Source organism: Mustela nivalis (genome assembly GCF_964662115.1).
Source record: "Mustela nivalis genome assembly, chromosome: 3".
NCBI lineage: Eukaryota > Metazoa > Chordata > Mammalia > Carnivora > Mustelidae > Mustela > Mustela nivalis.
The window spans coordinates 132407764-132423457 of NC_139022.1; the positions used below are offsets into that span (position 1 = coordinate 132407764).

At 39.5% G+C, this 15694-nt stretch overlaps 1 long non-coding RNA gene across 1 annotated transcript in view; it reads right to left on the reverse strand.

Moving 5' to 3' along the window:
* Positions 1–10577, reverse strand: part of LOC309861777 — a 128422-nt gene extending 117845 nt beyond the window's left edge. The window contains exon 1 of the long non-coding RNA XR_014310202.1: positions 10517–10577. This is a non-coding gene — a long non-coding RNA (uncharacterized lncRNA). The remainder of the gene's footprint in view (positions 1–10516) is intronic.
* Between the last annotated feature and the right edge of the window lie 5117 nt (positions 10578–15694).

Here is a 15694-nt window from a genome sequence, read left to right on the forward strand (position 1 = left end):
TCAGAAATAAGGTTCATTTGGCTTGCAGTTATATAATATTATGGCCGAGGGATCTTGAAATACCCCAGTCCTACCCCAAACTGCAGCCATCCCAAGTGTCTCACTCAGGAGATTGATACGTTCGAGGAATAATGGCAGATAGAAATCAAAGTAATACTATCACTAGAGACCTGGGCTCCAAATTTCAGTGCAGAGAATCTGTGGTCTGGACTGGACCATGTGGAACACTGCTTTTGTCAAGTTAGATGGTCAATCTATAATACATGCCACCTCCAAAATGAATAAACCCAGACATACACAGACTACAAAAAAGAGCAGGTTTGCTCCCAATGCCCCACTTCAAGCTGGCCTTGGCTGTGGCCAGTGAAGTAGCTTGCACACTTAGCTGCCACACAGGAGAAGAAACTGCAGAGAAATGACTCAACTGTTTCTGAGGCGAATACCCTGGCCGTGCCAGTACATTGGCTGCATGGAAGGCAGAAGCTAAAAAGAAGAAAAGCCAGAGGAGAAAGACAAAGAGACCCAGAGATGAGGGGCAGGTACAGACACCATTTGAAAGCAGACTTTTGTCTGCAGTGAAGAGAATTACCCAGAAATATATATAGAGAAAGAATCCTCCACTGGTGAGTGACCTTGGCCTACATCACTACGTACACAATGACTCAACTCTACATTAACACTCTTGGTCCAGTCATTATGCTTGATTTCCACCAAGCCACTTTGGAGGGAAGAGAAAAAAAAAAAAACCTGGCCTGAATATGCTGAACAAAGTCAGGGGACCTAGTGAAGAGTCCCCTGGGATAGAAGCCAAAAACTCAATGGCATTCCACTTGCTTTGGTAAACATTTGCTTATTACTATGTCAGCTTCTTCAAGTCAGGGCCATTTCTACCATTTCTATAGAGCGGAATTGTAGACTTTTAGACTATTTTTGCTATTTTATCAAGCCACATACACTATATCAGGGTTTCTCACATTGGCACTATTGATATTTTGAGCTAAATAATTCTTTGTCCGGTGGGCTGTCTCGTCCACTGTAGGATGTTCAGCAGCATCTCGGGACTCTCCCCACTGCATATCAGTAGCACAACTCCCCCACCCGAGTTGTGACAACCAAGGTTATCTCCAGACATTGTCAAATGTTTCCTCAAAGGCAAAATCAACACCCAGTTGGGAATTATTCACTAGGTTATGCCATTTTAACAAACAGTTGCCACTTCACAACCAGTGACCTTTATTTCTTGCCCATACTACTTGTCCATTGTAGATAGGATGGGAACTCTGTTTCTGTATCAGGCTAATGGAGCAGCCACCATCTGGAGCATTGCTATTCATTCAGCAGAGCAGAGGGAAAGACAGAGTTCTTTGTAAATCTTGCACTAACAAACAAGTTTTCCACCTAGAAGTGACACATCCTCCTTCCACTCACATTTCATCAGCCAAAACAAATCACATGGCCACACATAACGCCAACGCCAGGGAAAATGCCATCCCATTAGCCTAGGATTGGAAATACTTGGTGAACAGCACTAGTGACAATCATGGCTAGCATGGGAAGAAGTTCAAAGCTCTCTCCTACATTAATTTCTTTATTATCTTTACTAGTTCCTTGCTTCTATATTCTTTCTCATTTTTTTCTAATTTAAATTAGATGTTTACTTACTAATTTTTAGCCTTTCTTCTTTTCTATTCTAACCAAATACAGCTTTGAGTTGCTTCTAGCACCATCTTTCTTATATCCCACAAATTTTAATATGAAATATTTTAAAAAGATTTTGTTTATTTATTTGACAGACAGAAAACACAAGTAGGCAGAGAGGCAGGCAGAGAGAGAGGGGGAAACAGGCTCCCCGCTGAGCAGAGAGCCCAATTCGGGGCTTGACCCCAGGACCCTGAGATCATGACCTGAGCTAAAGGCAGAGGCTTAACCCACTGAACCACCCATGTGGCCCTGTAATGCTTGTCCTGTTGTTCAGATCCAAGAACTTTCTAATTTTCATTATAATTTACACATTATAATTTAACTTTTGACACAAGTTATTTAGAATTATGTTTTTCTCATCACTTCTCGGCCTTTTGGCTAAGATCAAGTGTAGAATTATGTTTTTCTTAGTTTCTATATATAAAATACTTTGAGGGACAATTCATTCTTTTAATGTCTTATCTATGGTAAGAAAATAGGGTCTGTGTGAATCAGTATCCACATGATACTGATTTTTTTCTTTTTTTAATGTTGATTTTTTTTTAAAAGATTTTTATTTATTTATTTGACAGAGAGAGATCACAAGTAGGCAGAGAGGCAGGCAGAGAGAGAGGAAGGGAAGCAGGCTCCCTGCTGATCAGAGAGCCCGATGCGGGGCTCGATCCCAGGACCCCAGGATCATGACCTGAGCCAAAGGCAGAGGCTTAACCCACTGAGCCACCCAGGAGCCCCTAATGTTGATTTTTTAAAAATTTGTTGGGATTTGGTTTATGGCCTAGTAAAGAGTCAATTTCTATAAATGTTATATGTATCTTTGAAAATGAGTTATAGAACTACATGTGACATATAAATTAATGTTGTTAATTTTACTATTCAAATGTTCTCTATTCTTACCAAGATTTTATCTGCCTGATCTGTCAGTTTTTGAAAAAAGTTATGTTTAAGTTCCCACTAAGATGTTGTCAGTTTCTCTTTGTAATTCTTTCAGTTTTTAGTTTATATAATTTGAAACTATATTATTAGGTACACATAAACTTAAAAACATTATCTTTCCCTGATGAGTTGAAACATTTTCATTTAAATGGTAGCACTCTTTATCCTCAGTAATGTTTCTGCCTTAACACACATATATATATAAAATAAAATGATAGAAAAAGGCATACCAGGCAGCCAAAAGAAAGATTATATAGCTGTGTTAATATATATTGACTTAATATACATTAATAATTATATATATATATAATGTGCTAATATATAATATAATGTGTTAATATTATATGTATTTCTTTTTTTCCCCCCAACCATTCTTGAAAGATTTAATTGGATATATAATTCTAGGTTGACAGATTTCTGCTTTCAGTCTTTGAAGATATTCTGGACTCCATTGTATCTACTGAAATTCAGTGCTTGTTGTTTAATTATTTTTCATTTGTAGAAATTAAGACTAAGTATATAGATGATCTGGAGGTCTTTTTCTGTTTGCTTTTAAGATTTCTTTGTTTTACTATTATGTGTTTGGCTACAGATTTATTTTTATTTATCCTGCTCACTATTCTTTCTTAATCCGAAAGTTTTATTAACTCCAGGAAAATCATTAGTCATTATCCCCTCAAATATTATCCCCATTCTTATTCTCTTCTTCTGGAACTGTTTACACATAATTTAGATTCTCTTAAATCTATGACTCTTTCTCTTAACATTTTCCTCTTTCTCTGTGTTGCATTCTGTGTAATTTCTTCAGTTTTATCTTCTAATCCACTAATTTGCTTTTTAATTATGTCTAATCTGCAATTTGATTCACCTAGTAACTTTTTTATTTCAATAATTCTACTTTTTAAGTTTTTAAGTTTTGTTTGCTTTCTTTTACAAATTCCCCAAGAGTCTTATAGTCTCAATTTATTACCCTCAACATAATTCTCTCTCATGGAAAAGTAGTATAAAAACCAGATATATGTTAAATAGCTCATAATAACAACAGCAATCAAGACTGATGATTCTTATACAAATACCTGTGAGGCAAATCTTCCCCATCCCAAGTTCAAACTTAGGGAATGAAAGAGGTTTTCTGTATTTCACTGGATAATTATAGTTATGAAGACACATTCTCCTTTGGCCCTAAGTGTTTGAAAGCTTAGAACCTATATTTATCTCCAAGTGCAATGGTTTTCCTCAGCCTAGACTTTTTGATTCAACCATTCCTCTTTCCACCTTACCTTAAAAAACTAAAACAGACAAATAAAATTTGTACCCATGAACCCACTTCTATTATATCTGTATTTTCTATTATAAGACTACTCAGATCTTTGGAAAGTATATGAGGCAAAAATAACCATCATCACAAATGTCCCTAAGCCTCATTTTGCACTAGATGATTTATTTATGGATTTAAAATATCTAATAGTTTGGTGCAAAGAAAAATGAAACTTCTAGCAAAGCACAGTTGAAAACTTATGGTAAGTCCTCTAAACGAAGACTTTCAACCCAAACTATGAAGAACATCTTAGTATAACAATGTATCTTAAGTTTATTTGGGAGAATTATTAAAATAACCCAGCCTCAAGCACTCTGCAACTTCCATCAAGAGATGGAGTCTTTCTCTCCACCCCTAGAATCTGCACTGGTTTTGTGACTTGTTCTTATCAGTAGAATGCAGCAGAAGTAACAGATCAGTTCTAAGTATAGGCCTTAAGAGGATTCTCATCTGTCTTCACCTTTTTAGGATAATCCCATCACTATGTGAATAAGCCCAAACCAGCCTCCTTGGGGATGAGAGACCACATGGAGGCCCATACCACAGCCAATACCAACCCCTGGATATGCAAATGAAATGAGGTCATGCTGGATCACTAGCTCACCCTAAGCCAGTAGCTGATATGTGACCACAAGATGAGTCCAGTTAAGGCTGGCAAAAAAACCCAGTCAAAACTGCTAAACCACAGAATTATAAACTAATAAATACTTGTTGTTTTAAACCACTGAGTTTTGGGTGGTTTGTTACACAGCAATAGCTAACTGATACTGTTATTATAGTCACTATTGTTTCATTTGATGTTCTTCACAATCCTGTGAAATATGCAAGATAGATAATAATCCCATTAATGAAATAAGAAAATAGACTATATTACTACTCTGAGTGGTACTGTATTACTACTCTGAGTGTATTACCACTCAAAGTGGACTCTCAAATAGAATGTGTGGAAAATGACTCAAACAGATATGGAAATAGTACAGCTTGTTTTTAATCCTTATTTTCATTTTAAAAAAAGGAAACAAATGTAACTTTACTAATATCAATATATAGCAAGGGAGAATATGTATATAATTTATCACAACTGTGCATACATTAGAGATGCATGCTCAAAGATGTTTTATTGATAGTGATGTGACATGATAAAGTTTGTAAACAACCACCTTAAGCAAAATGGTAGAAGAGAACAGTTTAGAATACAGGTCTGTGAACTCTACTATACCTACCTGGACTGTAGGACCTCCAAACCCAAAGAGCAGGAAGAACTAAATAGAATTTAAAAATGAATAGAAGATTTGCTATAGCAAATAAAAGAAGTTCCAATGACTAATTGCTTTCCTTTGAGGAATTAGGCATGATAGTTAAAAATTCAAATTATATAGTTTTCCAAAGCATAAATAAAATATCTCAGTGTGGAAAGAATGCATTTTTTAAAAGCAGAATAGATTAATTTAAATTATACCCTGGTGGGCATTTCATAATTAGGTTTATATATGATTGCATCTGGAAAACATCATTCTTCTCAATAGGAAAATTATGCAATATGTATTGTATTGTGGGAGAATCACATGAAATTATTTTGTTGCTCCCATCAGCATGAAGGTCCCAACTTGCTTCAAGAATAATTATGATACTATCCTATCATATATGTTATATGGAATAAAAAATATAATTGGCCCCCAAATTCCATATCCAGCAGATAGGAACAAAATTGTTTTGTGGAATTCAATTGATAATTCATTGAACTTCAACCACATTCTCTAAACAATGTCAATAGGGGAAAGACATTGGAATCTAGTTATGTGATCAGCTAGCCAAGCATTTTTATGTCTGGGTTTATCAGGAAGTATGAGGATCAACTGATATAATACATATGAAACTCAGAATAATGGCACATAAAAAGTGCTCAGCGAAGGTTACAAATTACAAAGACAGGAATAGTAATAAAGATGTAATCTTTGAGGAACCTTTGGATTGGCCCATCTCCTTTGTCTTCACACACAAACCTGGAGGTAGGAGCTGTTGTCAGCCTGGTGCCTTAGAACTTAGATTGCTTAGTCATCTAAGCAATCTTCCCAGAATCCCTAATTTTACAGATGAGGAAGCAAGCTCATAGAAATTAAATGACTTGACCAGGAAAACTCATATCAGAGTCTAAAGGTCTCCTAAGCATTTGCTCTTTCTATATATCAGGCGACCTATAGCCATCATTCTAGGACAGATGCAATTTTATCTTAAAGCTAACATGAATCTCAGAAGTAACCCATAGACCCTTTGGAGTCCTCTCCCTTCATCCAGCTTCCTGGATGAGGGACTTGCCAGTTTATAACCAATGTGCCATGATCCCAAAGCCCTGATATGACATGACTCCCTTATTCACATACACATAAACACACCTAAGTGGCTTTACAAAAGACCCCATTAAAGCTTCACCAGGCAACACCTACACCTATAATAAGTGTAACAAATACACCATCCATTCATACACACTGTGAGGCCAGGCAAAATAAACCATCTTTCAGAGTTGAGCTCACTTTGGGCTTTCCTTTAGTACTGTAGCTCTCAACTGGGGGTGATTTTTTCCCAAGGGGACACTTGACAATATCTAGAGACAAATGAGGAGGAGGAAATATGTTAATGGCTTCTAGTAAATAGAGGCTAGGGTGCTACTAACATCCTACAAAGCACAGGACAGCACTTTACAACAAAAACTCATCGAACCCCAAAGCCAGCTGCTGTCACAGTTAGGAAACCCTGCTTTAGTAACTACAAAACCAACATACCCTTCTATAAGAGTATAGACACTTTAGGCAACTTGCTTTAACAGTCATGGCCTCTTTTTAACTTGTCAGTAAAATGGGGGTAATAATAATAGTTATCTTACAAAATCCTTATGAGGATTGAACGAGAAAGTCTACGTTAAAGCCCCGGTATGGTATCTTTCTTGCAATAAACAGTTGACTCATTCATTCAGTAAATATATATTGAGTCACAAGATGCAGTGGACATAGGGGTAAGTGAAAACACTTATGATTTCTGTGTTCAGGGAACCACCATTTGGGGGGGCAGACATTAATCAAAGAGTCACACAAACAATAAAATTAATTGTCATTATTGTTGTTGTTATTAATAAGAGAATCTCCTCCCTTTTTGCGGACGTCCCCATGCTTCTACTCCTACATCTTTCCTGTGATTTTTTTTTTTTTTATATATAATCCAAGAAGGACTAATAGGTGAGTAGGCTAAAAGTCTTCCATTCCCACAATGGGATGGAAGAGCAGAAAAGCTCTTTGCTCATCTGTCAGCTTTTCGACCTCTGAGAGAAGCTGCCCCCAACTTCTAATTGCCTGCTCCAAACTCCACTGTGTCTGGGGAAGGGGCACGTGATCCACAGGCAGCCCTGCCACCGTGCTGCGTTGCTATAGTAAGGATGCCCTTTATTGATCAGACTTGCCTGGAGTCATGTAACTCCCCAGACTGCTGCTGGGCTCCCCAAGGGGCAGTTGGCAGGCAACAGTGTCTCTCTGGACCAAGGCTGATCCCCAGCCCTGCCCTCTCTCCCACCCTGGACACATGAAGGCTGCCCACAAAACACCTAATGCTTCTTTGTAGTGTCTTGTCATTCACACACTAATTTGAAGTCACAGATCAAAACTGGATAGAGACACCAGGGAAAAGAGATTTGAAGATTCCCTGCCTTCCCTAAAGCGACACTGCAGTCCTGCATCAGCAGTCAACAAACCCTATTGTTTTCCCCAGAGAATCTCTCTCCTACCCTTTAATTTCACCACTTTCTGGAGTCTCTCCATCTTGCCAACATTTTTATTACAGGAAATTTGACACCGTATCTTAGAAGAAGTGCAATATGTCTGCTACCGATTAGAAAGTCGATGCCCTGAGAGGTTAACGGACTTGCTCAAAGGTCACAATCTGGTTAGTAGCTACACAACCCAGAGACATAGCCAGTTTCTCTAGTACCCTCAGAGAATGAGGCAGCCAGAAGGTGTTTCCGCATAGACTTTTTTTATTTCCCTAGATTTTTAAAAGGCAAGATTAATAGTTTCTCCCTGTAAATGTTTGCATAGAAATATAGGTAAGAGGTCATTATTTCTAAAAAATAAGGCATTTAAGTTTTCTTGCTTTCTCAGGGACTCCAGATGTCATTGAATATCTGCATTTATCTATTGAAACCCCATCCCCCTACACACACACACCCACATGCGTTGGTGGTCTGAGTTCACTGTGGGTACTTGTTGGTGAGTGTGAGGCAGAGGGATCACATAATTAAGTAAAAATCTTATAGCAAGTCAGCAGCACAGCCTGAATTTTGGGCTTTAGTTAATGCAAAATTCTTTCAGCCAAAAAAGAAAAGATATACAGAAAGGATTCTGCAGTGTTCTATCCCATACCCATGGCAGGCATCGTTAATTGATCACAGCAACTTTTCCTTACAGGCATAGATTCAGTCTCAGAATCCTTCTTAAGACTACGGCCCAAACAGCTGTTACCCATCAACCAGTTCCACATAATATGAGATGACACAGGAAAGCCTCTTCAAGCAGAGTCCATTTCACATGAGACTTGAAGATGAAATGAAGACAGATTTGAGAAGTCAGAGGAAGAGCATTCTAGGCACAGGGAACAACACATGAAAAAGTGACAAATGTGAAATGATACTGACATATCCAAGGAACTGAAAGAAGGAATTCTGGTTGTACTGCAATGAGCAAGGAAGAGCTAAAGGCAGGGGATTATCCCCAACCATTCAATCACCTCCTATTACCTTAGAGTGAATTAATCTACTATATTCATAGGTAGAGCATAATCAAAAGATGATGAAAAGTACAAGAAATTTCCCCAAGGAATACAGTTTGAAGAGAAGATCTGGACACTGGGGCATCTGGGTGACTCAGTTAAGTGTCTGCCTTCAGCTCAGGTCATGAGCCAGGGGCCTGGGATCAAAACCCACATCGTGCTCCCTGCTCAGCGGGAAGTCTGCTTCTCCCTCTCCCTCTGCCCCTCTGCCTGCTTGTGCTCTCTCTCTCAAATAAATAAGTAAAACCTTTAAAAAAAAATCTAGATAATAAAAAAGAAGATAGTAGTACTGAGTATTTTGCCAGAAAGAAAGAATCACTGTCAGCTAGGTACGCATGTTTACAATCAACTATTACCAGTCAGGATTCAATCAGAGAACCAGAACCAGGAGAAAGGACATGTATGTGTGTAGATATGTATATGCACATATTATAGGATGTAGTGCAGGAATTTAACTCTACACAATTATGGCAGCTTGTTAGATAGACTTTATAAAGCTGCGATCTTTCCTTCCCTGCTGAATCATGGAACCAAGGAAGGGAAGATCGGCTTAAAGTGAACAAAGACAAGCTGGAAGCCACTATATGAGCTGGAGCCCACAAGAAAGTCCTGGAGCCATGTAAGTTCTCATTGCCTCTGAACCTAGATGGTGTGGATTTCCTGCAGAAGCCTAGGTCTTTCATCATGAATCTAAACACACACATTGCCCAAGAGTTAGAAAATCTGAAGGAGGGTCCCCAAGAAGAAGGAATAGTTGGAAGTCCTGCCTGACTGCTTCCTCATGCAACGGCGGTAATCCTTCAGATAAGGAACAATGTGTGAGCTACAGAATGACGACAGCTTCATCTCCAACTTCCAAATCTCACGTAAGGAAGTTCTCTTTGACCCACCGTAACTGGACACATACCAAGATGACCTGGGGACATAAGGTCCAGCCTAGCAAGTTATTATATTTCCAAGCCATCCATCAACTGAAAGATGGACTAGTAATGCCAGTTCTTGCCTACTCATGGGCACCCCCAACTACTCTTCTTCCCTCTATAATCCCACACAGCCATGGTCATCTCTAGATACAGATGACTGGATTAAGAATGACACTTGATGCAAGGAATATCAACCAGTGGCTCACTGAACCATTAGTTATTCTCTCTCTGTCTCTCTCATTTGAACCAAGAAGCATAGAGAAACTCCATTGATTAGATGTCTGAGGGGACTTTTAGAGACTAAGCACAGTAGAGACTTAGTAGAAGTTGATAGGTCCATTCAGACCCTGTGCAAGCAGGGAGAACTGGAGCGATTCGGGGATGCTTGAAAAATCCAAACCACTCGGTTCCTGGCTTTCTCTGAGGGACCCAACTGAACTTTGCTTTCTATGTAAACAAGTGATGGCCATCAGCAATAAAAAAAAACTTCACTTTCACCTTTACTTTTGCCAGTGGGGCTGTTTCTGGGTTTTGCAGACAATCTGTCCCCAAGTCAGACAGTGGAAGTTGAAGTCAATCTGTACCTGCTTCCCAATCCTCCCTAGTTACCATAGTCAGTGACCCAGACAGCACAAGTTAGAAGTGCTTCAGTTCACACTCAGAAAGATGTGCCACGAAGTCATAGCAACTAGGAGGAAATGGTGCGGGGGGGGGGGGGGGGGAGTGAGAGCCGAAGGAGTCATTTCCCTCCCCTGCTGAGCGCCGGGCACATCACGTCATGTCAGCAGAGGCTTCATGCTGTAGTGAGAGGGGGGCAATTTCAACTCACTGCTACTCCTGAAATGCGCACTTGAGAGATGGCGCTCTTCCCAGAGCTGTCAATCTTTTAGCATTCACGATCCTGAAAATCGATTTAATAGAACATTTTAAAGTAACTTTTTTGAAACTTTATGCCAAAAAGAAAGAAGAAGAAAGCAAGGTGCTAATTGCACTTTAGAGCTTCAGGTGATTTTCAGTCCAGGCAGGATCTCAAAGTATTTGATGAACTCTAATCTCACATAACCTTGCTTCACCCCTTAGTGGGAACAGATCAGTATTGTTGAGTTCATTTTACAATATGGAGAAACTGAGGCCCTACTCAAAAAAGATGAGAATGTCACTGCTTCCACTTTTTGACTTCAAGAGGAATTAAAGGAAAATGTGGCTTGTCTGGATCACTGGTCTCAGACTGAGATACCACGTCACGCACATTTCAGTTGCAAATGCTCCACTCAAGATGTCAGTGTCAAAAAAAAAAAAAAAAAGATGTCAGTGTCACTGGTCAGTATGTCTTTGCCACAGGCTTGGAAACACGCAGGCAGCTGATAGCTCACATCCCTACAATTCTACAAAGAGAAATGGAAAGAAAGTGCATTTATCATCCAAGTTACTTTTTGCTAAAAATCTCAAGGAAGAATTCTGACTGGGTGGTTTGGGTATGCATACCTACACCTGGACCAATTGTTGAGGTCAGAAAATGGATGGCCAGGCCTAGATCGCATGGGTCACTCCCCATGATTGTGATTGGCCAGGCCTAGATCACATGGGTCACCCCCCATGGCCGATGGGAGCATGGACTACTACCCAAAAAAGAGGATTAGCCAAGATACACCCCGGCAGAGGAATTGTGGCCTGAGCAGCCATCCCAAATTGTGTCTTCAATCAATCTTCTACCTCAGCAAAAAGAGGCCGCCAAAAACACACATCTTTCCCCCTCCGTATCTTAAGCCCTCTAAGATAAAGATGACTTGCCACTAAGTCCTTGTGTGTGCACACACTTGATTCCTTAGGGTAAAATCACAGCAGTGGCACAACTGGGTCAAATGGTCCATTTTTTGAAGGTTTGATCCTCCTTACTGATCTGCTTTTCCGAAAGGGGGTATGACTTTACATCCCCACCAGTATGTGAATGTATTATCATTATTCTTTTTATCTGCTTCCTAAAGAAAATGCAAAATGGCCAAAAGGAACAAGTGAAACAAAAGAGAAGGAAAGGATCCAAATAAATTACCATTTAGACAACCAAGATCTGAACAACTGAGAAATGTTTGCCCTGACAAGGTATGAATGAAATCAGGCAAAAGACAGATGATGCTGGATCCTATCTATGAGCAAGGGCCGTGACCTTTCAGAATCAGGCAGCAATGTGAACGAGAAGTGTCCTCATGTCAGGCAGCTGAGCATTTAGAAGTAGCCGGCCATGCATAGCTTACGTACCCAGCCTCCTCTGACAAGAAAGTCAGATGAACTCCCGGCAGCATGTAGACGGGATTACATTTCTCAAGGATAACAGCCCATCGAAGCCAGAGCAACATACCTGTCAAAGGCACACTCAGCCCCATATCTGCCCCAATGAACTGTGGGCTAATTGCCATTGCCAAAAATAATCTCCACAGATTATAGCAAGCATCATAAATAACAAGGGGCTCTGTGACGGTGCATTATGACAAGGTCTCAATCGCTCTTATCTTTTACTAGACTGGAGCTTGTGCATTTGTGTTACTAATGAATCTTTTTCATTTGTGCAAGTGATGTTTCCATTGACAATGACATGAACATAAAGTGGAGGTTAATTTACTCCATTGCGAGAGGTTCATTATTTAACCTGACGTTGAGGACAAAACAATGTAGCTTAATAGATGACAAATAGAAATTAGTTGTGATGAATTTTGCCATTTAATTCTAGCAGGCTCACTGAATGTTTGCCATAAACATGGCAAGAAAGCCAGAATTAACTTCTCTGTGGGTGGGGTTTGCTCACTCTGCTATTTCCAGGGTATCATCCAAGGATCAAAAAACTTCCATTGGGAGGTTCCACTGGAAACCAGCAATATCCAGTTATATAAAAGACTTTAGGGGCTAATGGTAATACACGGTCATTGGGTCAAGTTTTATTGGATTGTTTTCCTTTAACACCAGATAAACAATTGACTTACAATGCTAGACACTAAAGTTATATTGAATTTTGATAGCTGTTAGCACTGGCATCTAAAACCCTATGCTTGTGGGCGCCTGGGTGGCTCAGTGGGTTAAGCCGCTGCCTTCAGCTCAGGTCATGATCTCAGGGTCCTGGGATCGAGTCCCGCATCGGGCTCTCTGCTCGGCAGGGAGCCTGCTTCCCTTCCTCTTTCCTGCCTCTCTGCCTACTTGTGATCTCTCTCTGTCAAATAAATAAATAAAAAATCTTTAAAAAAAATAAAAAATAAAACCCTATGCTTGTGCCTTTTTGTTCTTCTACATGAAGGTAGCTGACCAGGAACAGGAATGAGCTATAAATCTACAATCAAACAGAGCTTGTGTTTGAATTCCAGGCCAACCAGTCACCAATTAGATGTGTTTAGATTAGTTATTCAACTTCTCCTACCCTCGGTTTTCTCAATCACAGAATGGGAATGATAATAGAACTTCCCTCGTCCTGTAGCTCAGATGGGATTCTGAGGAGGAAGAGGTATATTCAACTTGGAATTTTTATGGAGTCAGTGTTCTTGAATAATGGTTGGAAATTCAGTCATTGATTTTGATTTTTCCCTCTCTGTCAAGACATACTATCTGTAAGAAACTCAGGATATGTCATTTACACCATCACATGATCAGTGTGTGCCTCACCCCAATGGGGTCGGCAATTTGTCTTGTTTTTTTGCTGTAGAGAGAAAGACTGTCCCCAAGTTAAAAAATTTTAGGTTCAGATGATTGGGTAAGGAAGGAAAGAAAGGATAAAGCCATTTTAGGCAAAAAGGACTGCCTACGCAAACCTCTGTGTTAGTAAGAAGTATGGGAAATAAAGAAATCCAGTGTGGTCAGAGTGTAGAAAACCAGAAGGTCATGTAGGAGAAATAGGCAGGGCCAAGATTTTGCAGACTTTTGAAGGCCAAGGTGAAGGGTTCTTGTCTTTATCCAAAGAGCAATACCTGGAAGGCCAATGTCCTAACCAGAGTCATAATATGTTTAGATTTCACTTTAAATAGAGAACTCTGGGACTAGTATGGAAAATAGCTTTGGGTGCCGGCCAGGGTAGATGCATTCAGGCCAGGCTGGAAGCTACTGCAGTGGCCCAGACAAAGATGGCAATAACTTTGGATGAAGCATTGGTAGATAAAGACAAGTAGAAAGATTTCATAAGTATGTTGGAGGTAAAATTAACTAGACCTGGCAGTGGACTGGATGTGGAGAGATAAAGAAGGGACTATCAATGATGATTTGCATGAGTCACTGAGCTCAGCACCCTTGTTTAGAAATAAAAGAGTAAGTCTCAAGGAAAGTGAATTAATTTTCCAGAAACCAACATATCTATTAGTGACTGAGTTTATAACACGTGCTTATGTGTGTGTAGTATCTATATGCATGATTTGTGTATGTAAGTGAGAAAAAGTATTTGTGTGTATACTGTGTATACACACATATCCGGGATATATTATTTAGATAAGCTAGAAATTTGAGGACTATTTTATCTCTAAATAAAAGTTGGAAATCCTATGCCCATCTCCCATCTCCATTAACTGCATCCCTGTGACATAGTATCCCTGTTCTGTGCTTATTTTTCTAAACTGCAGAGTGTATATACAGCCCTCTACATACTTTCTTTTATCTATCCAGTGTGTGGTCACCTCATTTTTATTGTTATTCTGGCTTCTATTCAATTTATTAGTTTGTGGTCTATGAAAGCATATTTTAATAATTTTGAAGGAATCTTTTCATCATAGAACCTTGTCTTAAGAAGGCCTGAAATAATCAGTATTTCAGATTTTTACTACGCTCCAGCCCCTTCCCCCACCATGCACACATACTCATATATGTTTTGCTATTTTAAAGAAAGAGATTTAACAGCCATAAGGCACTTTTAAAAATAACATTCACATCTGGGCTGACCACCTGTATGCCAAAATTTAGCTTGATGTTAATTAAAACAGGCATGTTATAAACCTCAGGAAATGGCAGCTGACCCCTAACTATGAATGTAATGCTATAATAATACATAGTAAAAATAAGACATTTTGAGGCTGTTGCCCAAACCACTCATGCATTAAAATTCTCACCACTGTATACCCTGCGAGAGGACGGGTAAATCAACTGCAGAAATGGTCCAACCAAAAAATAATAATGATAACAATTCAAGGGGTAAGAGCCATTCATTCATTCAACAGATGGCTGTGCTGGACAGACATTGGCATTCTGCCTCATGAGGAAGATTCTGTGTGGAGTTTAGAAGACTGATGAGCTCTATCCTGCTGGACATAATAATAATGATATCGATGCCGCTGATAATTACCAAACCTTTTATTCTGCCTCTTGCACTTACATTTAAGCTAGGCACTTAACACAGATGACTTCATTTAATCCTCCTAACTAGCCTACAAGGTAGGTTCTATGATTATTCCCATTTTACAGATGAAGAAACAAAGGCTTATGAGATGTAGTGACCTGGCTGGTGCAGTGGCAGAACTGGCAGTGGAATGCAGGCCCTCTGACCCCATGGCCCATGTGTGTCACAATGGTTCTGCATGGCCACCAAAGCCTGCCCCCCACTCCCGCTTGAACCTTTCCACCTGTAAACTCACCCCATTCTTTTCATCCCCACCCACAAGTGACTCCTACATTATCTACCACCTCCCTTCCTGATGCTTTTTTGTCACTGCACTCCCATGGGACCCCAGAGCCTCTCCCGTATCCTTGTTTCCATCAGCCCCGCTCTTGAAGCACTTCTCTTAATTGCCTCCAACACCCAGGCATTTGACAACCCAGCTTTTGCTCTGCTTTTCATTTGACCCAGCTATTTGCCATTGTCTGCAAATTCGAAAATTGTCGTCTTTCTCCTTGCACCTTAAATTTTTGCTTCATAAAGCAGGGTATTGGAAATTTGCATTTTAGATCTTAGGACATGTATATTTAGAATGTAACCAAGTAGAATAACATATATTTTTACTGCAACTGGATATTAGAATATACAGACACTGGCATTAAAAAAACAAAA